Here is a 22,503-nt window from a genome sequence, read left to right on the forward strand (position 1 = left end):
ATGTTATAGGATCAAGAAAATAATGAATATGCATTACCAGGACAGCATATAAATTAGGGGGAAGGAATTAAGTGGGGTTACTGTGTTTCGATCACAAAGGACCACATATTTATATGAAAAGTCCAAAACAGGTAAATTTATACAGAGAGTAGATTAGTGGTTGCCTAGAACTGGGGGACAATGGGTTTGGGATGATATCTAAGAGGTTTGGGGGTTTCTTGGGGGGTGGGGGGTGTTGATGAAAACGTTCTACAGTTGATTGTGGTGATAGTTGCACAATTCTGTGTGTATTTTAGTACCATTAAATTATACACTTAAAGTGGGGAAATTTTATGATATCTAAATTATAACTCAATAAAGTTGTATTTTAAAAAGTTCAACATACAGAAACAAAATTTCCCTATACCATCAAGCATCATCAGTACAAAAGAGGAATTGTATTAAAAAATAAGATATGATTCACGCAAGCAATAAAAACTATAAAGTACATAGGAATTAACCTATCGAAAAATACAATAGATCTTGAGGGAGAATTTTTCAGTTCTAGTAAAAGCTATATCCTATATAAAGGAAAACTTCAATAGATGGATAAATTAATAGCATTCCAATACAAATGCCAGCAAGATTTTTCTGAAGACCTAGACAAACATATTCTAAAATATATATGAACCCTGCCCGGTGTGGCTCAGTGGATAGAGCGTCGGCCTGCAAACCAAAAGGTCGCCAGTTTGATTCCAGTCAGAGTACATGCCTGGGTTGCACACCAGGTTCCCGTTTGGGGGCATGAGAGAGGTAACCACACATTGATGTTTCTCTCCCTCTCTTTCTCCCTCCCTTCCTTTCTCTCTCAAAATAAATAAATAAAATCTTTTTTAAAAGAAAAATACTTTTAAGAAGAGAAATATCTACAGAATAGAGAAAATATTTGTAAATCATATATCTCACAAGAGTTTAGAATCCACAATATATAAAGAACTCACCACTTGGCATGGTGAATACACAATACAATATACAGCTGATGCATATAGAATTATACACCTGAAACCTATATGATTTTATTGACCAATGTCACCCCAATCAATTCAATAAATAAAAATATAGAGAAAACTAAAAATTAAAAAACTCTAACAACTTAACAACAAAAAGATAACCCAATTTTTAAATCAGCAAATGACTTAAACAGGACACTTCTCCAAAGGAAGTGGGGGGGGTATATACACACACACACACACACACACACATACACATATATACTTGAAAAATAGTCCGTCTGGAAAAAGTCCAGCCATGGTTAAAGAACAAGAAAGGTTTGTGCAACACCAATGGAAGCTGGTAGCCAAGGCGAGTGGACTGGAATACACATGTGTAAACGATGATGACTGCACTGTACTAGTCAGTGAAGGTGGTAGCCACCGCTGAGTGAGCATGTGTGCTGCGTGGCTGTCACATCCAAAGTGACTGAGCGAGTAGAGCATGAATCTGCATCGGTTCTGCATTCAGCTTGAACACGCCTCCGAAGAAACTGTTCGCATGACTCAGAAGGCTGCGGCTAGGAGCGACAGGTGATTGCAGCTTCATGAGGACGATGTGCTTGCTCATTCATCACATCTTGTGCAGAGTTCTTGGTGAAACATCAAATCACCCAGGTGACTCGGCCCCCCTTACAGCCCAGGTTTGGTACTTCTGGCTTTCCCCAAAACTAAAACCAATGAGTTTCAGGAAAATACCACAGGGCAGCTGATGGTGACTGGGAGAACTGTGTGAGGTCCCAAGGTGCCTACTTTGAAGGGAACTGGGGCATCATTGTCCTATGTACAATGTCTCTTGTAACCTGTAGCTTCTTCAATAAATGTCTCTATTTTTCATATTACATGGCTGGATACCTTCTGGACAGACCATATATATAAAATATTTTTAAGAAATGTGTGTATATATATATATATATATATATATATATATATATATATAACCAACAAGCACATGAAAAGATGCTCAACATCATTCGTCATTAAGGAAATGCAAATCAAAACCAAAAAGAGATACTACTTCACACCATTAGGATGGTTATAATTTTTTAATGGAAAATTACAAGTGTTGGCAAGGATGTATAGTAATTGGAGCCCTCAAATTGGATGTGGGAAGTTGGAATCCCACTGCTTGTGGGAATGTAAAATCATGTAACCTCTGTAAAAACCAACTGGGTAATTCTTCAAGAAGTTAAGCATAGAATTATCATACAGTCCAGCAATTCTACTCTTATGTATATACTCAAAAGAATTGAAAATTGGTGTTCCAACAAAAACTTGTACACACATGTTCGTAGCAGCACTATTAACAACAGCCAAAGGTAGAAATACCCCTAATGTTTGTCAGCTGGTGAATGGATAAACAAAAATGGTATATCCATACAACGGAATTTTATTCAGCCATAGAAAAGAATTAAATACATGCTAAACATAAACTTTGAAAATGTGCTAAGTGAAAGAAGCCAGACACAAAAGGTCACATATTGGATGCTTCCATTTATATAAAATAACTAGAATAATCAAATCTAGAGATGCTGAAAGCACATTAAAGCAGACAAAAACGTTGCCAGGGCAGAGAAAGGAGGGACTGGGAAGTGATGCTTAATGGGTACACAGTTTCCTTTTGGACTGACAAAAAATATCCTGGAACTAGGTAGTGGTGTTACCCAACATTGTGAAGGTACTAAATGTTACTAACAATACATTTTATGCTAAGTGTATTGTATCACAATTTTTAAATACTTGTAACAGACAACAGGGGATAGACCCACTTTTCCCTACTCCTGCCTCCTAAATACAACTAAATACCCTGAAAAAAGCTCAACAGACAAGTCAGTGAACTAGCTAGAGACCTCAGGACTTAAGGGATGACATGAGAGTGAGTGCTCCCCGGTTTTCTTTTTATCTCCCATAAAACCCCGACTGAGCACCAGAGAGGCCTGCAACACAGTTCTGCCAAGAATGCTTACAAACGCACACACACATGCGCACAGAGAGAGAAAAAGGAGAAGAAAAGCTTGCTTTCTGACCAAAAGATCAGGAAAGGAGAAGTCCAATAGAGGGGAAGTCCCAGTGAGGTGCCCAAATCCCCACTCTTCATCTACATCTAGGCAGTGACAGGCCAATCCAACTTCAGTGTCAGTGTTAGCAGAGCCCTGCATCTCTGGGCCCTCCACCCAGTGGCAGAGAACTTGCCAGGTCCCACAGTTCCTGGATCTCCAAGGACAACATATGTCCCAGGGAAGCACCGTCTGCCCCTACAGGCAGCCCCAGCAGTGCCAGAAGAACAAAGCAGAACAAAGCAAGGTTGACTCCCTGCTGAAACAGAAGATTAAAGTAGGGTCAAGAGACTTTTGATGTCCAGAGCACCAAAGATACAATCAAAAATCACTCATCATACCAAAAAATAGGAAAATCTTATCTTAAGAAAAGATAATCAACTAATGCCAACACTGAGATGAATCAGAAGTACAGAATTTCTGAGCATTCTTGAAACATATAAAAATACAAAATCTCAATCAATACATAAAGTTATTAAAAATACAATAACTGGAATTAAAGTAGAAGTTATTGTAAAGGCACAATAACTAAAAAAGAATTTTTAACTCGCTAGATGAGCTCAATAGCAGAGTAGAGATGACAGACGATAAATCAATGAACTTGATGAACAGATCAATAAATTTACTTAATTTCACTGACAAAGAGAAAACAGGCTGAAAAAATACAGACTCAGAGATATGTAGGAGGAAATTATATATATAGCTATAATCATTTTTATCATGAGAATTCCAGATGGAGAAGAGAAAGAATGCTGAAAAAAAAATTTCTAAGAAATAGTAGCTGAAAATAAACCAAATTTAGTGAAAGATATAAACATACAGATTCAGGAAGCTGAGAAAATCCAAAATGGGATAAACCCAAAGAAATCCATTTCAAAACATCATGATTAAACTTCTGAAAACTAAAAGAAAAAGAAGAGAAATAAAAAAAATCTTCAGAGAAGCCAGAGAACATTACCTCTAAGAGAACATCCCTTTGAATGGCAGTGGATTTCTTATGTGAAACCACGAGGCCAAAGAGAAGTGCTATACATTTTTCAGCTGCTGAAAGAAAAGAACCGCCAACTACAGATTTTCTGTCAAGACTCTTTCAGGAATTAAGTGGAAATATTGATATTCTCAAATAAAGGAAAAATGCTTGTAAATCCAACTACACCATTTCCCTCTCGGACCTCCTCTGTGACTTCTCATAGGCTTTCAGACTCTGGGGTGGGGGTATAGTTTACATATTTTTTTAAAAGACAGATTGCTGGACCTTGCTCTCAGAAACTCTACTTTGTAGCTCTGAAGGGGCCCAGGAATCAGCCTTTTTGGCAAGCTCTTCCCTACCTCCTCTCCCCAAAGTGATGATCACATAGCTGGTGGATGGACACCCTGATCTGCTGTCTGATATGTGTATTTCCTTTACCAGTAAGCTCTGCCCACATGCCTCACCCCTCCATCTCTTCAGCGACATCCATCCCCTTCCCTGGTGCAATCCTTGAGTCACTCTCAATTAAGTTGCACCCCGTGCTCAAGCCATTCACAACTTCTCCCAGTGCCTCAAGTGCATTGACCAACCTTTTGACTTGGGGACTTTGCAAATACTCTTCTTTCTTCCTATAAACTTACCCAAGGCTACCCAACGAAACTTCCATCACCTCCCCTGGCTAACATATAGTCACGTATTAGATGCCAGCTTAAGAATCTCTTTCTTCAAGGAGTCTTCCTGAGACCCTCAAATGTGGGTGAGGAACCTTCCTCACATGAGTAACTCTTTTATCAGAGGATTGCTCTGTTTATTTACTTGTACATATACGTCTCCATCTAGAAAATGAGCTTAGTGAGTGTCTAGCTGTCTAGTTACCCTTGTTTTCCCAGCACATGACATAGTGCCTAGCACGCAGGGGAAGTTCAGAAAATATTCATAAAATAAAAAATTGAGTGAATGAATGAATGACAACTCTTCAACGTAAGTGTCATTAACCTTATTTACTGGCATATTAATTCAGACTGTTCACAGATATAAAGTGATTTTTGCAAAGTCCCCAGCAAGTGGCAGAGGCAGGATTCAAGCCCAGGTCCTCTACACTCAGGTTTCCCTACAATATTTCAGAGATTCTCCAAGCATGAATCACTGAGTGAATCTACGTCTTCCCAGTTCTCATTCTCTAAACCCTCTGCCACTATTAGGCCTCTATCCTAAAAGGAAGAGATCAATGAAAGCAACAAAAGTCTCCCAATGCTTATAATACACAAACCCCGGGCTTTGGAATTAGATAGACCTGAATTCAAAACCTGCTCTGTCTCCCACCAGCTGTGTTAGCCTGGGCACGTAGCCTTACCACAATGAGCATCAATCTTAATATGCAATCCACAAGATTACTGTAGGGAACAAAGTGAATAATGCAGAGAGTGATGATCACAGGGCCTGGCCCCCAGTAGGCCCTCAATAAATATTCATCCTCACCATCTCTTCCTCCCCCTGGGTAAGGGTACAGTGGGGGCAGGGGGACTTGAGAAAAAGACCAAGTCTTGCTTCCGGGTTGTCTGCCTTCTCTGTCCCCCAACCTATGGGACTGCCTCCTTGAGTCTTCTTCTCACTCTCTTCCCCCTCACCTGCCCCCAACTCCCACCCACCACACTCACAAAATTTTCTCCGTGAGCTTGAAGTTGCTGGTGTAAAGTTCAATGCCTTACCTCCTTCTGGAGTATCCATGTGGTAACAGAAAATTCAGCTTTAAGACAAAGGTATGAAGTTCCAACTGTGGAATTAAAACCCTAGGAGAGAGACTTTTACCCAGGAAGGGTGGGTGGGGTCAAGACCGTAACTGCCTTGTGAAGGCTGTGAAGGCTGCCCCCACTCCTGGAATGTTTCCAGAGCCACCTCTCAGGTTACCTAGGCTCCCCCAAGCCCAGGCCAGTGCTACAGTCTTTGTGAGGTCGACATGATGACACAGGAATTCCCAGCCAATGGGGCCCTTGCTCATGCCAACGCACCAGTGAAAAGCAGTTAAGTGTTCTTCTGACACAGGCTTGTAGACCAGGACAAGTGGAACAGGCAAACTGAGATAGTTAAATGACCAAGCAGTTTACAACCATCTGGTAAATCGTGAAATCTTTTGTTCCCTAACCAGAGGATAAATAACTTAAATCACCCTACTCACTGACATAGATAACAGAAATCCAATTAGTGCCAACCACACCCAAGAACAGATGAAGTCAGGGAAATAAATCTCATTTTGGCTCCTCAGCAGAAAGCTAATGAACATGCTATTGAGATCTCCCCTAGACCTCCCCCAAATCTCCCAGCCTTTGAAACCCTCAAGAGGGGGCACGCCGCGCGCAGGGCCGCCGTTGCCGCCGCGGTTTGTCACCGAAGGGAAATGGCAGACCTGGAGGAGCAGTTGTCTGATGAGGAGAAGGTACGTATCGCAGCAAAATTCATCATTCATGCCCCTCCTGGAGAATTTAATGAGGTGTTTAACGATGTTCAGTTACTGCTTAATAATGATCATCTTCTCAGAGAAGGAGCAGCCCATGCATTTGCACAATATAACTTGGACCAGTTTACTCCAGTAAAAATTGAAGGTTCTGAAGATCAGGTATTGATATCAGAACATGATGATGTGGGAAATGGAAAGTTCTTGGATCCAAAAAATAGAATCTGTTTCAAATTTGATCACTTAAGAAAGGAAGCAACTGACCCAAGACCATATGAAGCAGAAAATGCAGTTGAATCATGGAGAACTTCAGTAGAAACTGCTCTACAAACTTACTAGCCCAAAGCAAAAACACCACAAAGGGCCCTTGAGAGAAATCCAGTTGAATTCCTTTTAAAATGTTCTTCTAATTACTTCTCACTTTTGATATACTACCTACAGACAATAGGTGCTCAATTAATATTAGCTAAATGAAGGTATCAAGGGCAGGGATATTTTCCCTCTCTAAGGGACTCAAAGCTAAGTATGATTTTGGAAACTTCTCTGCTTATCCCCATCCAGCACATGCTGGTGGATAACTGAGAAATGACTGTATTTAGCAAAATGATAAGAAAATTCCCCACCAGAACTAACTTTTGGTATTAAGTAATAAAACTGCTCCCAGGTACACAATGCTCTACAGTAAACCATTGGATTGTGTTCTCTCCCACCAAGCAGTGACACAGGCATTGTCACAGGTGAGCAGAGTGAGGCTCAGAGAAGGGACATGACTTGCCTGGGCTCCCTCTAGACAGGCAGAGAACAGCTAGAGGTGGAGCTGAGACTCAAGGCCAAGTGCCCTGCCTCCTCGTCTCTCCTCTCCCCGCCTAGCTCCCTGTCTCATCAGTGGGTAGACTCAGGACTTCCGCTCCTCCCACCCCAATGCCACAGACCAGACGTGGCTCTCGCACCATCATCTTCTTCACCATAGTCTTCTTCTCTCCTTCACCTTCCAGCACATGCTGGCTATTCTGGAGGGTGATGACATTCACAGCCTCGGGGGCAGCAGAGGGCAAAGTCACAGGGTGAGAGCCGCACTGAACCCAGCTTTCAGGGGCTGTCCCTACCCCTGCATCAGCCACCCGCCGCCTGCAGGCATGTCAGCGTGCTCCTCCCCAGCTGCCAGCCCCAGCGTTGCTCAAGAGAAATGAGAACCCACAAAGGGAACATCTGGGGAGTGGGTGAGCCTTGAGAAGGTGACCGCAGGGGTGTGTGGATAATCCTTGAAGTCCAGCGTTTGGAAGAGGACAGATATCAGGGGCTGCAGAATTCTCCCCCTTTGCCAGTCAACTAAGGGAGAAGCAGCGGCTGCGGGGACAGAAAGGGTCCCCCACACCTCAAGCTGAAATCTCACCATATGTAATACCTCCTATGGGCCTTCTGCTATCTACCCTTCTTGAGGACACGTCCTAAACAGATTAAGGCACTCTGCTACCTGAGAGAGGCAACACATTTACTAAGGTCCAATTCATCTATTCATTCTCCTTATCTTAGGGCAGAAGAAGGAGAAAAAAACATGAAATAAATAAAATAATGAATAAAATGACTTCATATAGTAAAGAAAGCAAAACAAGGTAATCAGATGAACAGTGTGGTGGGTTCAAGATCCCACAAGTTCTGAAAGCAAAACAAGGTAATCAGATGAACAGTGTGGTGGGTTCAAGATCCCACAAGTTCTTTCTTACTCTGCCTATCAAGACGGCTCTGGGCTCATCCCACCACTCGTTTGGACCAACAGAAGGCCATGCAAGTGCTGCTGTGCAGTTGCTGGCCTAACCCTTAAAGGAACTGGCAGCCCTTCCCCTCTGGAACCCAGCTGCCATGGAATGGCAACGTCAGGTACACAGAGACTTGGGAAGATGGGGTCATCTTGGATGTTCCAGGCCCCCTCCCCCAGTGATCTCTGTCTACACCACACAGAGCAGAAGAACCACCCGCTGAGCCCAGTCACACTTTAGAATCATGAGAAATTGGGCCCTTTCCATCCTTACTTCCCTGGCTGTCAGACTGAACTTTTAAACCACTAAGTGTTGAGGCAGTTTGTTAAACAGCGATTAATGACTTTGGCTACTAAAGTGATGGGAGGGGGATGGCTCACTTAGAACACTGTCCAGGAAGGCCTCTCAGGGGAGATAATATTTAGACTGAGTCCTGAATGACAAGAAAGAGGTAGCCATGTGAAAAACAAGAAGGAGGGTCTGTCTGTCTCTCCAAAGTAGAATGTCATTTCACTAGTGTATCTCTAGTGCCTGAAACAGTGCCTGGCACATAGCAAGGGCTCACCTAAATTTGCCGAGTGATTGCAGTAACAAACTCTTTCTGTGCAGGGACCGTGCTCAGTGCTGTGCATACATTATGTAACACAGACCTCACTTCAGTTTTATTTAGGCCTATCTTATAGGAAGAACCTTCCTGACAGAATAACAAGTGCAAAGGCCCTGAGGTAAGAATGAGTTTGGTATGGAACAGAAGAAGGCTAGTGTGGCAAGAGCAAGGTGGACAACTGGAACAATGCCGTGGGGTAAAGACAGATGCTTCCCAAATGCAACACCTCTTCATAGTTCTGTCACCTTCTCCCCACCCCCACCCACATGCTGCATTGAGCTGGCCTCTGTATCAGCCTGAGGGCAGGGCAGGGCCTCCCCCCTATAAGTCCTGACCTGGGTGGATCCCCTACCTCCAGACTCTGTCCATCAGCCAGCCTTGCCCACATTCTGTGTGTCATATTCGTGTCCACCAGCCTGTCCCGTCTGCCCCAACTGGCCCTCAACAAGTCCTGCAGACACTGGCTTTCTCTGGCCTCCCGAGGCCTGGTGCGTGGCCAAGAACTGCGTCAGGCCTATGTCCTGAAACAGGCCATTTCCAGCCTTTCTGTCTCCAGTACAGACCCTCTCACAATTCATTTAGTTGTTTAGAAAACTTACTGAGCACCTCTGATATGCCAGGCACCACAGTAGATGCTGGGAATACAGCTGTGAATAAGACAGATGAAAATGCCCAGTGCATAGGAGATACATATAGCGAGAGAGACCGATAAAAATAGGAAAGCACCTTGTGCATCGGATGGTGATGAACACCATGGAGAAAAGAGGAGCTGGGCAGAGAAACAGGGATGGCTGGGGCTGGGGAGTGGGGGCTGGGGGGCATCCCAGGAAGTCAGCTGTTTGTTGGGCAGGATGCATACCAGAGTCATTTTGTAGCCATCCTCTTTCTTCCCCAGCACGTTCACCAGGCATGAGGCCACGTCATCAAAGGCTTCTGCATGTCGTTGTTTCGATGAGGGAAGAAAGGAGTAGAAAGATATAATATACCTAGGGGCCCACAGTCCCTTCTCTCCTCCCCAACTGGGCTTCTCTAATCCTTACTCTCCCGGCAGCCAGACTGGGCTCCCCCTACCCTGACCCTTCAATGGCACCCCACTTCACTGAGCTTAAAGTCAGCATCCTTGTCAGCGCCTTCAAGGCCCTGCCAGGTCAGCCTCCTTGACCCCACCCCCAGCCTTACTGTCGCTGCTCTCCCTCACTCACCATGCTCTGGCCACACTGGCCAGACAAGCTTCCATGCTCAGGGCCTTTGCACAAGGCAGTTTCCTCTACCTGGACCAATTCACTGCCACGTCCCCTTGCCCAGGTCCCACACCTGTCCTTCAGGTCTAAGCTTGCCTGCCTCTCCTCAAAGAGGCCTCCCCTGACCTTTGGGTTAATGGGGGTCCCACTGTGATCCTCTTGTGCATCAGCTTACTCTCTTTTTTCAACCATTATCACAATTTATAATGAAACTCTCATTTGTTATAGTAGTAGATACTTGCTATTTTGTCAGCCCCAGGTTTGCTCATCTTTCCTTTGGTAAAAGAATTCCTGCCTTCCCTGTGGGTTACCCATTCCATATAGTTAGATGAAGCTGAACCCTTGAAGCCCCACCTATCCCCCTCTTCAAATAGGCGCGGGTCTGCAACCTAAGCTTGGCCAATAAAAAGAGCCCTGTGCCCACCGCCACAGTGACTTGTCCAGGGATGGGCTCTTGGGTGAGCAGGGCAATAGAGCTCTTTATTTAAGAAAGTGTGTCTTCTCCTTCTGAGGACCTATGAGAGCCTAGAACTTCAGGGCCCTCTTGGCCACCAGAGGCTGCTGGAGCATTAAGCCAAGAGAAAGAAGCAGAGACATCCCAATAGTAGTAAATACAGCCAGCACCAAGACCTTGGCTTCTAAGTACCATTCTCCACTAAAAGGAACAAGGCTCCTTGGGCTGATTCTAGGACTTGGGCAAAAAATAGAAGATTAGCTAGAAGACAAGAGACATCTTGAAACGGAGAACAAGAGAACTCAAGCAACAATGAGGCTATGTCAAAGGGCACAAAAGCTTGCTTGAAGAGGAGTCCACTGGTCAAACTGGGGAAAGTTTCGGTATCACAATAAATAATGGCAGCAACACATGATACAGTCCATTGAATAAACTAGGAAGCCACAACTCCATACTAATATAAACAAGTAAATGAATAAGTAGAAAGTTTGATGAGGAATGGGGTATTTACACAGTTTCAGATAACCTCCTCACACAATATTTATTACAAAGGGGTAAATAGTGACTTCACAGTGGTGAACTTGGCAGCAACCATCTCACTCATGTGACCGAAGTGAGCATCATCAGTAACGGAACAAGCCAAAATCACATACCACCAGGTGGGACGCCATGAGAAAAGGCTAGCTTCCCTTCCATGCTCTTCCTGCCAAAGGCGCATGACACGGAGGTGATCATGGGGAAGCATCAGACAAACCCAAACCTGGGTACAACTTACAAAACAGCTGGCCTGTAATCTTCAAATGTATCAAGAACATGAAAGTCCGGAGATCCAATGTGGCTTCAGCTACCCTTGACTCCTCAGAGGCCCCCTGCAGCCATAGCCAGCAAGGGCTTGCAGGACCCGAAGCACAAGTGGAAGGGGTAGCCCAGGCTGCAGCCATGGGCGGGGTGGCCAAGTACACCCAGAAAACCATCCACAAGACTGCTAGCCAAGCCTCTGACACTTTCTCAGGGTTGAAAGGAAAAAAATAGGCTTCCTGAGGTGACAAAAGGGAGCCGTGCGTGACTCCCCTCTAGGCCCTGAGCTCTGGTCAGCTGCTGCCCCCTTGGCCTGACAGCTCATTAAAGCACATGTTCAGAAAGAAAAAAAGAACATGAAAGTCAAGGAAAGGCTGAGGTGAGGACTGAGGAAACAAAACAAACTAGACAAAAAAGTGCAGTGAGTTATTCTGCACTGGATCTTTTTCTTCCAGAAAAAATTACCGGGACAATCAGTGACATTTGAATGGGGTCTGCGAATTAGATGGTAACAGTGTATTAACATTGATTTCATGATTTTGATGGTTAACCTTTGTTCTTTTTTGTAAGAAATAAAAAACAAAATTCAGGGATGTGGGACATCACTTGGCCATTTAATCAAATTATTCACAGACAAAAAATTTTATACTGTGCTTTCAATTTTTCTTCAAGTTTTCATTGTTTTAACATGTTTTAAAGGAATGAAAGAGAACTAGAGGCAATCTTTTTCAGACAAAAAAATGATAAAAGTTTACCATCAGCAGAATTCACTAAAGGAAATTCTAAAGTATGCTCTTCAAGCCATAGGAAATCAATGTCAGATGGAAGGTCTGAGATGCAATAAGCAATGAAATAAAAGAAAGATTAATATTTGGGTAACTATAAGAACATTAACTACATAAAATAATAATGATGTTATAGGATCAAGAAAATAATGAATATGCATTACCAGGACAGCATATAAATTAGGGGGAAGGAATTAAGTGGGGTTACTGTGTTTCGATCACAAAGGACCACATATTTATATGAAAAGTCCAAAACAGGTAAATTTATACAGAGAGTAGATTAGTGGTTGCCTAGAACTGGGGGACAATGGGTTTGGGATGATATCTAAGAGGTTTGGGGGTTTCTTGGGGGGTGGGGGGTGTTGATGAAAACGTTCTACAGTTGATTGTGGTGATAGTTGCACAATTCTGTGTGTATTTTAGTACCATTAAATTATACACTTAAAGTGGGGAAATTTTATGATATCTAAATTATAACTCAATAAAGTTGTATTTTAAAAAGTTCAACATACAGAAACAAAATTTCCCTATACCATCAAGCATCATCAGTACAAAAGAGGAATTGTATTAAAAAATAAGATATGATTCACGCAAGCAATAAAAACTATAAAGTACATAGGAATTAACCTATCGAAAAATACAATAGATCTTGAGGGAGAATTTTTCAGTTCTAGTAAAAGCTATATCCTATATAAAGGAAAACTTCAATAGATGGATAAATTAATAGCATTCCAATACAAATGCCAGCAAGATTTTTCTGAAGACCTAGACAAACATATTCTAAAATATATATGGACCCTGCCCGGTGTGGCTCAGTGGATAGAGCGTCGGCCTGCAAACCAAAAGGTCGCCAGTTTGATTCCAGTCAGAGTACATGCCTGGGTTGCACACCAGGTTCCCGTTTGGGGGCATGAGAGAGGTAACCACACATTGATGTTTCTCTCCCTCTCTTTCTCCCTCCCTTCCTTTCTCTCTAAAAATAAATAAATAAAATCTTTTAAAAAGTAAAATAAAATGTATATGGAAGAATGAGGGCTTGCTAATAGACGTCAGAGCATGGTTTGGATGCTGTTACCCTCAGAATAATTTTGAGACATTTTAAAGAGATTCTTACCCTACCAGATACGAATACATATTTGCAAAGCCATGGTAATTTTTTAATTGCAATATAGTATTGGTCCACGAACAAACATAAATATTTAGAGATCTAAATAATTGAGAGATCCTTACAACATCAAAAACAGGAGATTCATTTCCAAAACACCTGTATATCAGAAGTGAGTGAAGGTTCCAGATAGGACCCCAAGGCCTTGCTCAGGTGGGGAACCTCAAACGCTCTATAATAGAGGTGAGCTGAGCCTAGAGCCTGCCTCCTCCATTGATCTGGAAAGCCAGGTCTGAAATTTATCAAAAAAGAAAGAGGCATACATTTTGAAAGGAAGGTATAGTTAGTTGACTTGTAATCTGGACATAATAAAGGTATTATCATATGGATGATGTTAGAGTTAAGGAGACTGAAGTTCAGAGAGATTAAGTAGCTTGTCCCAAATCCCTCAACAAGCAGAGGCTGAGCACTGAATCTCTTGTGCATAATTAATATATTGCATGTTATCCACTGATTGATGTTCCCTTTCTTTCCCTCTCCTCTCCCCTCCCTGCCCCACAAGTCTAAATACAAGTTTCTTCCAGGACAGTGCCCTCTCTAGGGCTGTCACCCCTGCCACACTCACGTTCAGGGACACTTTGGAAGGCTCTGGTGTCCTTGTCTGTGGTGTTGTGGGTGGGGAACAACAGTGGGAACTGGCCCACCCCAGCACCGGCCATCTTGCTCAAGCTCTGCTGATCTTCCTCCAGGGGCACAGTGTGGATGGTGTTGTCCTCAGAATAATCGTGCTGGCTGCTCAGTGTCAGCGTGGACATGTCCCTGAAGATGAGGCTGGAGCCCAGATTCAGAGTCTCGCTGGAGCCCAGACTCAGAGTCTCCTTGGAGCCTAGTATCAAGGTCATGTATGAGGGTGGAGAAAAGGCGGAATTGGGTCCATAGGTGCTGGAGTGCAGGCTAATATCATCATTGGAGCCAGGACTCAGGGCCAAGCATGAGGCCTGAGTGACGGTCATGTTCAAATCAGACTTCACATTGCTATTTGAAGCCACATTGATGGTTCCCTTGGAACTCGCATTCCAGGCTATACCAAAGGCTCCTTTCAAAACAGACCCTGAGGTGTTATGTGAAACCAAAGTGATGGTCTCGTTGGTGTTTGGGATTGGGGTCCCACAGGAACCTGGAGCCACATTCAGGACCAGCTTGGAGGTAGCTCTTGAGCCCACACTGAGCAGGTCATTGGAGCTGGTATCCAGAGAACAGTTTGAGGCTTGAGTAAGGAGGCCTTTTGAGCTTGGCCTGGAGATACATGAGCCCAGAGCTAGGGCTTCTCTTGAATAGGACCTTATAAGTGGATCTGATTCAGGCCTGGGAAGATTGGAGTTACTCTGACCCAAATCAAAAATTGTGCTTGAGTGGCAGTTGAAGGCCTCCTCAGAATTCAGCCCCGAGGAGTTGTTCCAGCTCAGACACTGGGCCTCAGTAGAGCCAGGGCTCAGAACAAGGTTTGAGGCTGAACACGGGGGCCCCCGTGAGCTGGGCCTTGAGATGTGATTCCTATCCAGGCCCAGAGCTTCACCAGAGTGGGAAGTGGTGATCTGGAGGGAGGCTGGAGCCATGGCCTCACTGTCAACAGGCCTGGGGCTGTTATCAGACACCAGGCCAGGGGCTGGCTCAGAGACAGGACTCGGAATTAGATTAAGGTCTGGAAGAAGAGCCAAGCCAGGATTCACGGGTGGATTCAAGATAGGAACAAGGTCTGTATCTGGGTTTGGCCCAGAGATGGTGCCAGAGCCTAAACCTAGGGCCCCGGTGGAGTTGAGACTCGGTGTCATCTTTGGTTCTTCATCGAGGGCCACACTGGCCCTTGGACTCAGAGCCATGTCTGGTCTAGACGTTCCTCAATGCCACTGCCCCTTTCTCTCAAATAGCTGACCGTTACACTCTCTGCAGTGTTCCTAAGAGAGAGAAAAGGCAATGCCTCACTTGTTAAAATTTCTCCATGGATCCCCACTATCTTTCAAATGAGGCCCTGTGTGACTTACAGGGACCTCCATGACCACGCCCAGCCCACTTTTCCAGCCCCACCCTACACAACAAAATATTCATCACCCTTTATTCCAATGACTCCATTAGTAGGCCAGTCCCTGCTGGGCAGAGCTCCACCCTGGCAAGAGCTGCATATCTTAGTCCTTGGGGCATCCACAGCACCTAGCATTGTGCCAAGTGCATGGTAGGAAGTCCATAAATGAGGAACCTCTCCCACCTTAAGTAGAAAAAGGGAAGGAGGAGCTTCCTTATGAGTCACCCCACTTCCAACCAACCCGTAACTTGCTAGAACTGTGACCTAGACTCCCAAAGCAGACTTAGCAGAGCTGCCCACCGTCCCTAACGGTTTGCCTATTCTGGGTGGGGCTGGCTACGTAGAGGACAAGCTGGGGCAATCATCAAAAACACAGCCTGCCTCAACCCAGCAATCTGACTGCTGGCTGACCTCCCTAATCCCCCCCCCCCACTATCCTGCCCAACACCTAGACCACAGCTCGCCTGCATGCGTGGTGCTCTTAGTCGGGAATGGGTCCCTGGGAGGAGACACAGGAGGAGATAAGTCAGGTGAAGAGTGGCTTTTTCAATACTTACGGAGCAAAGTCTACAAGTCAGGTGTACACATACAGAGTCCCGAAGTGAGATATTATTGCTGCATTATACACTTAAGGAAGTGGAGCTCAAATAGAGGAAGGTCACCCACTCCACTGACCTTCAGGGCAGCCAAGACCATCTCTTTATGCCAACTGTCTGCCTACCCTCCATAACTTCCCATTGTCTTCAGGACAACATTCTCAACCCTTAGCAACACCCAAAGCACCATTCTGTGTGTGGCCCCAACTCTCTTTTCACCCTTCTTGACCCTCCATGCTCCCTTCCCAACTCCATTCCACCATTCCTCAGTTCCTTTGAGCTTTTTCAAAGAGCCAGTCTCCTAGGTTAGATCTGGGCCTTCCACATTTGGGCACCCCTTTCTCCAGCCTTCTGCCCTGCCTAACACCTACAGCTCCACCACTTCAGATTTCAGCTCAAATATTAAAAGCCTTCAGGTCCCCCACATAAGCGAGGTCCACTTGTAAGTTCCCAAGGCATCTGGTCCACTTCCCTTTTCTTGGCACATAATATCTGGTTTCTCCACTAGACAATAAGATCCACGAGACTCTAGCACAGCACCTGGCACAAGTCAAATGTTCCATAAGTAAGCTTGTTGTTTCATCTTTTTATCTCGTCTCCATTTCCTCACCCATTCTTTCACTAGCTGATTTCATCACTTACTCATTTACTATTCGCTCATGCACTTATTTACTAAATCACTTACTCCACAAACTTTGCTGTGCATCTTTACAGCTTGGCTTTGGAAAGGCCGTAGATTTGGAGTCACGTTATCCCAGGTTCAAGTCCCAGCTCATCCTCTCACTAGTGTTAGTGAATTTGGGTAAGAGACTTTCCCCCTCTGACCCTCATCCTCCTCATTGCTAATACGGAAGACAAAGCCTGCTCCCCAGGGTTGTTGCACACAAATAGCCCTCCTACTGCTTTCTATAAATCATTGCCATTTGCTCTATTTCTCTCTGCCAGGCACTGTGGGCAGAGGGGAATAAGGCCCATTGTGCATTGGGAAAAGTAAGGCAGAGCACAGTGGGAGCTGCTTTCATTCCAAGCAAGCAGCTTCACGTCCTGCCTCAGAAGTAGGAAATGTTCACTCACCATTGGCACCAGAAGCAATTTTACCCTGAAGCTAATGAAATCGAAAATTCCAGGGCTCCTTGCTTGATAAGTCCCTTTACAAAGGAACTATACTTAATGTTGCATCCACAAATTTGTCTCCTTTTCCTTAAAGAGGAGCCTCAAAACTATGAAAAGCTTCAGGCTCCAGAAAACCCTGGATCTTCCCTTCATCACCCCTTCCACCTGCGCACACAAGGGCACACACACACATGCATGCATACACATGCCATAGTTATCAAAGAGAGGCATTTTCAACCTGGAAAAAAATATGAATCAGGTCAAGCCTCTGAAGCAGTGGATAAGATTTTGGAAAGCCTAACTGGTCTGGGCTATCCAAGAGAGTAATCTACGCCCTTCTGACACAGCAGAGGCACAGTCACGGGCAGAAAGCCGCAGGTCCCAGCCCTGACTGACCCTCCCTCTTTCATGAGAAAAAAGCAGATCTCCCCCAACTTTCTCCTGTTCCTTTGATTCTCCTTTATTCTGCAACAGAAAAGTCACACTTCAGAGCTGACTACAATGACTGACGCAGCCCACATCACCCTCTGCTAAAGGGTCATTGTGCTTTGGGAAGTGATGGTTCTTGAGGGGTTTGGGTGGGACCCAGAGGAACTAAAGGAACTCACTACTGTCTTGACAGGCACATGCTATATTTTGGCCTTTGCCCTGAAGCCCCAGGGCCCCAAATGGGGAGGGCAGAGGATGGCCATGGAACAGCTAGTCTTATCCAAGACTGAGAGAATCATGGACTGATTCCCGTCATGTCTTCTCCACCTCAGTGAACCCTTCCAGCCCCCTGCTGGTGCTTTCAGGAAAATGAAATCAGTGGATCTTCCAGTTCCTCACTGAGAACACGTTTATCAGATGAAGGGGCCTGGAATGTGTAAGGCACTCATGTGAGTGTGTGTGCACATGCACATGTGCCAGTGCACACATACATCTGGCATTAGGACATTTCAGACCTAGGAAACCCAAACCACAACTTGCTATCCTTTCCCCAAACAGGACCCTCCTATTTTCTTCCATTATAAGGAACTGGTTCCACTATCCAAGCCAGAAACAGTATCATCCTTGACAATTCTTCCTCACTTGCTGCATCACATTTTAGCCAAGTTCTGCTCATTCTGGCTCCAAAAAAAGCTCCTAAATATCATGCCACATCTCCATCACCACTCCCAGACCCTAATGAAACTCTCTTGCCTTGGGGCTAAGTTTTAGAATTGCCCTCTTGACAATGGTCCCTGAATCTAAGGACTGCACCCAATAAACCATTTTCCAAACTGAGCCACAAAATCTTCTTAAAATTGCATTCAACACAAATTGGTAGTTACAAAATAGTCATAGGAAGTAAAGTATAGCATAAGGAATACAGTCAATGATATTGCAATAACTCTGTATGGTGTCAGTGGGACCCTGGAAATACGGAGGGGAACACTATGAAAAGTATATGGTTGTCCAATCCATAAACTGCATACCTGAAACCAACACAAAATAAAATATAAATTAAAAATTACATTTAACAGTGTGGCACTGGTATAAGGGTAGATATATAGACAAGTGGAATAAAACTGAGAGCCTAGAAATAAATCCACACATTTATAGTCAATTGATTTTTTATAAGAATGCTGACTCCAGTCAATGGGGAAAGAATAGTCTCCTCAACAAATGGTGATGAGACAAATGGATATTGACATCAAAAAGAATGAGATTTGACCCCTTACCTCACACTGCATACAGAAATTAACTCCAAATAAACTAAAGACCTAAGTGTAAGAACTAAAATTATAAAACTCTCAGGAGGAAATATGGGAGTAAATCACATGACTTTGGATTTGGTAATAGTTCCTTAGATATGATACCCAAAGCACAGGCAACAGAAGGAAAAATAGATTGGACATCATTAATATCAAAAACTTGCGCATCAAAAGACACTCTCAACTGGCCTGAAAACCAAAAGGTCACCAGTTCGGTTCCCCATCAGGGCAAATGCCTGGGTTGTGGGCCAGGTCCCAGTTTGGGGTGCACAAGAGGCAACCACACACTGATGTTTCTCTCCCTCTCTTTCTCCATCCCTTTCTCTCTCTCTCAAAATAAATAAATAAAATCTTTTTAAAAAGAAAAATACTTTTAAGAAGAGAAATATCTATAGAATAGAGAAAATATTTGTAAATCATATATCTCACAAGAGTTTAGAATCCAGAATATATAAAGAACTCACCACTTGGCGTGGTGAATACACAATACAATATACAGCTGATGCATATAGAATTATACACCTGAAACCTATATGATTTTATTGACCAATGTCACCCCAATAAATTCAATAAATAAAAATATAGAGAGAAAACTAAAAATTAAAAAACTCTAACAACTTAACAACAAAAAGACAAACAACCCAATTTTTAAATCAGCGAATGACTTAAACAGGACACTTCTCCAAAGGAAGTGTGTGTGGGGGGGGGTATATATACACACACGCACACACATACACATATACTTGAAAAATAGTCCGTCTGGAAAAAGTCCAGCCATGGTTAAAGAACAAGAAAGGTTTGTGTAACATCAATGTAAGCTGGTAGCCAAGGCGAGTGGACTGGAATACACATGTGTAAATGATGATGACTGCACTGCACTAGTCAGTGAAGGTGGTAGCCACCGCTGAGTGAGCATGTGTGCTGCGTGGCTGTCACATCCAAAGTGACTGAGCGAGTAGAGCATGAATCTGCATTGGTTCTGCATTCAGCTTGAACACGCCTCCGAAGAAACTGTTCGCATGACTCAGAAGGCTGCGGCTATGAGCAACAGGTGATTGCAGCTTCATGAGGATGATGTGCTTGCTCATTCATCACATCTTGTGCAGAGTTCTTGGTGAAACATCAAATCACCCAGGTGACTCGGCCCCCCTACAGCCCAGGTTTGGTACTTCTGGCTTTCCCCAAAACTAAAACCAATGAGTTTCAGGAAAATACCACAGGGCAGCTGATGGTGACTGGGAGAACTGTGTGAGGTCCCAAGGTGCCTACTTTGAAGGGAACTGGGGCATCATTGTCCTATGTACAATGTCTCTTGTAACCTGTAGCTTCTTCAATAAATGTCTCTATTTTTCATATTACATGGCTGGATATCTTCTGGACAGACCATTTATATAAAATATTTTTAAAATATTTTATATGTATATAAATGTGTGTATATATATATATATATATATATATATATATATATATAAATAACCAACAAGCACATGAAAAGATGCTCAACATCACTAGTCATTAAGGAAATGCAAATCAAAACCAAAAAGAGATACTACTTCACACCATTAGGATGGTTATAATTTTTTAATGGAAAATTACAAGTGTTGGCAAGGATGTATAGTAATTGGAGCCCTCAAATTGGATGTGGGAAGTTGGAATCCCACTGCTTGTGGGAATGTAAAATCATGTAACCTCTGTAAAAACCAACTGGGTAATTCTTCAAGAAGTTAAGCATAGAATTATCATACAATCCAGCAATTCTACTCATATGTATATACTCAAAAGAATTGAAAATTGGTGTTCCAACAAAAACTTGTACACACATGTTCATAGCAGCACTATTAACAACAGCCAAAGGTAGAGATACCCCTAATGTTTGTCAGATGGTGAATGGATAAACAAAAATGGTATATCCACACAACGGAATTTTATTCAGCCATACAAAAGAATTAAATACATGCTAAACATAAACTTTGAAAGTGTGCTAAGTGAAAGAAGCCAGACACAAAAGGTCACATATTGGATGCTTCCATTTATATAAAATAACTAGAATAATCAAATCTAGAGATGCTGAAAGCACATTAAAGCAGACAAAAACGTTGCCAGGGCAGAGAAAGGAGGGACTGGGAAGTGATGCTTAATGGGTACACAGTTTCCTTTTGGACTGACAAAAAATATCCTGGAACTAGGTAGTGGTGTTACCCAACATTGTGAAGGTACTAAATGTTACTAACAATACATTTTATGCTAAGTGTATTGTATCACAATTTTTAAATGCTTGTTACAGACAACAGGGGATAGACCCACTTTTCCCTACTCCTGCCTCCTAAATACAACTAAATACCCTGAAAAAAGCTCAACAGACAAGTCAGTGAACTAGCTAGAAACCTCAGGACTTAAGGGATGACATGAGAGTGAGTGCTCCCAGGTTTTCTTTTTATCTCCCATAAAACCCCGACTGAGCACCAGAGAGGCCTGCAACACAGTTCTGCCAAGAATGCTTACAAACGCACACACACATGCGCACAGAGAGAGAAAAAGGAGAAGAAAAGCTTGCTTTCTGACCAAAAGATCAGGAAAGGAGAAGTCCAATAGAGGGGAAGTCCCAGTGAGGTGCCCAAATCCCTACTCTTCATCTACATCTAGGCCGTGACAGACCAATCCAACTTCAGTGTCAGTGTTAGCAGAGCCCTGCATCTCTGGGCCCTCCACCCAGTGGCAGAGAACTTGCCAGGTCCCACAGTTCCTGGATCTCCAAGGACAACATATGTCCCAGGGAAGCACCGTCTGCCCCTACAGGCAGCCCCAGCAGTGCCAGAGGAACAAAGCAGACCAAGGTTGACTCCCTGCTGAAACAGAAGATTAAAGTAGGGTCAAGAGACTTTTGATGTCCAGAGCACCAAAGATACAATCAAAAATCACTCATCATACCAAAAAATAGGAAAATCTTATCTTAAGAAAAGATAATCAACTAACGCCAACACTGAGATGAATCAGAAGTACAGAATTTCTGAGCATTATTAAAACATATAAAAATACAAAATCTCAATCAATACATAAAGTTATTAAAAATACAATAACTGGAATTAAAGTAGAAGTTATTATAAAGGCACAATAACTAAAAAAGAATTTTTAACTCACTAGATGAGCTCAATAGCAGAGTAGAGATGACAGACAATAAATCAATGAACTTGATGAACAGATCAATAAATTTACTTAATTTCATTGACAAAGAGAAAACAGGCTGAAAAAAATACAGACTCAGAGATATGTAGGAGGAAATTATATATATATATAATCATTTTTATCATGAGAATTCCAGATGGAGAAGAGAAAGAATGCTGAAAAAAAAATTTCTAAGAAATAGTAGCTGAAAATAAACCAAATTTAGTGAAAGATATAAACATACAGATTCAGGAAGCTGAGAAAATCCAAAATGGGATAAACCCAAAGAAATCCATTTCAAAACATCATGATTAAACTTCTGAAAACTAAAAGAAAAAGAAGAGAATTAAAAAAATCTTCAGAGAAGCCAGAGAACATTACCTCTAAGAGAACATCCCTTTGAATGGCAGTGGATTTCTTATGTGAAACCACGAGGCCAAAGAGAAGTGCTATACATTTTTCAGCTGCTGAAAGAAAAGAACCGCCAACTACAGATTTTCTGTCAAGACTCTTTCAGGAATTAAGTGGAAATATTGATATTCTCAAATAAAGGAAAAATGCT

The 22,503-nt window shown here is 43.1% G+C and overlaps 1 pseudogene; it reads right to left on the reverse strand.

The window, feature by feature from the left end:
* Window positions 1-15,134, reverse strand: part of LOC150016194 (maestro heat-like repeat-containing protein family member 7) — a 51,956-nt pseudogene extending 36,822 nt beyond the window's left edge.
* Between the last annotated feature and the right edge of the window lie 7,369 nt (window positions 15,135-22,503).

The sequence above is a fragment of the Furipterus horrens genome, unplaced genomic scaffold (assembly GCF_987537825.1).
Source record: "Furipterus horrens unplaced genomic scaffold, mFurHor1.1.pri manual_scaffold_3, whole genome shotgun sequence".
NCBI classification, from domain to species: domain Eukaryota; kingdom Metazoa; phylum Chordata; class Mammalia; order Chiroptera; family Furipteridae; genus Furipterus; species Furipterus horrens.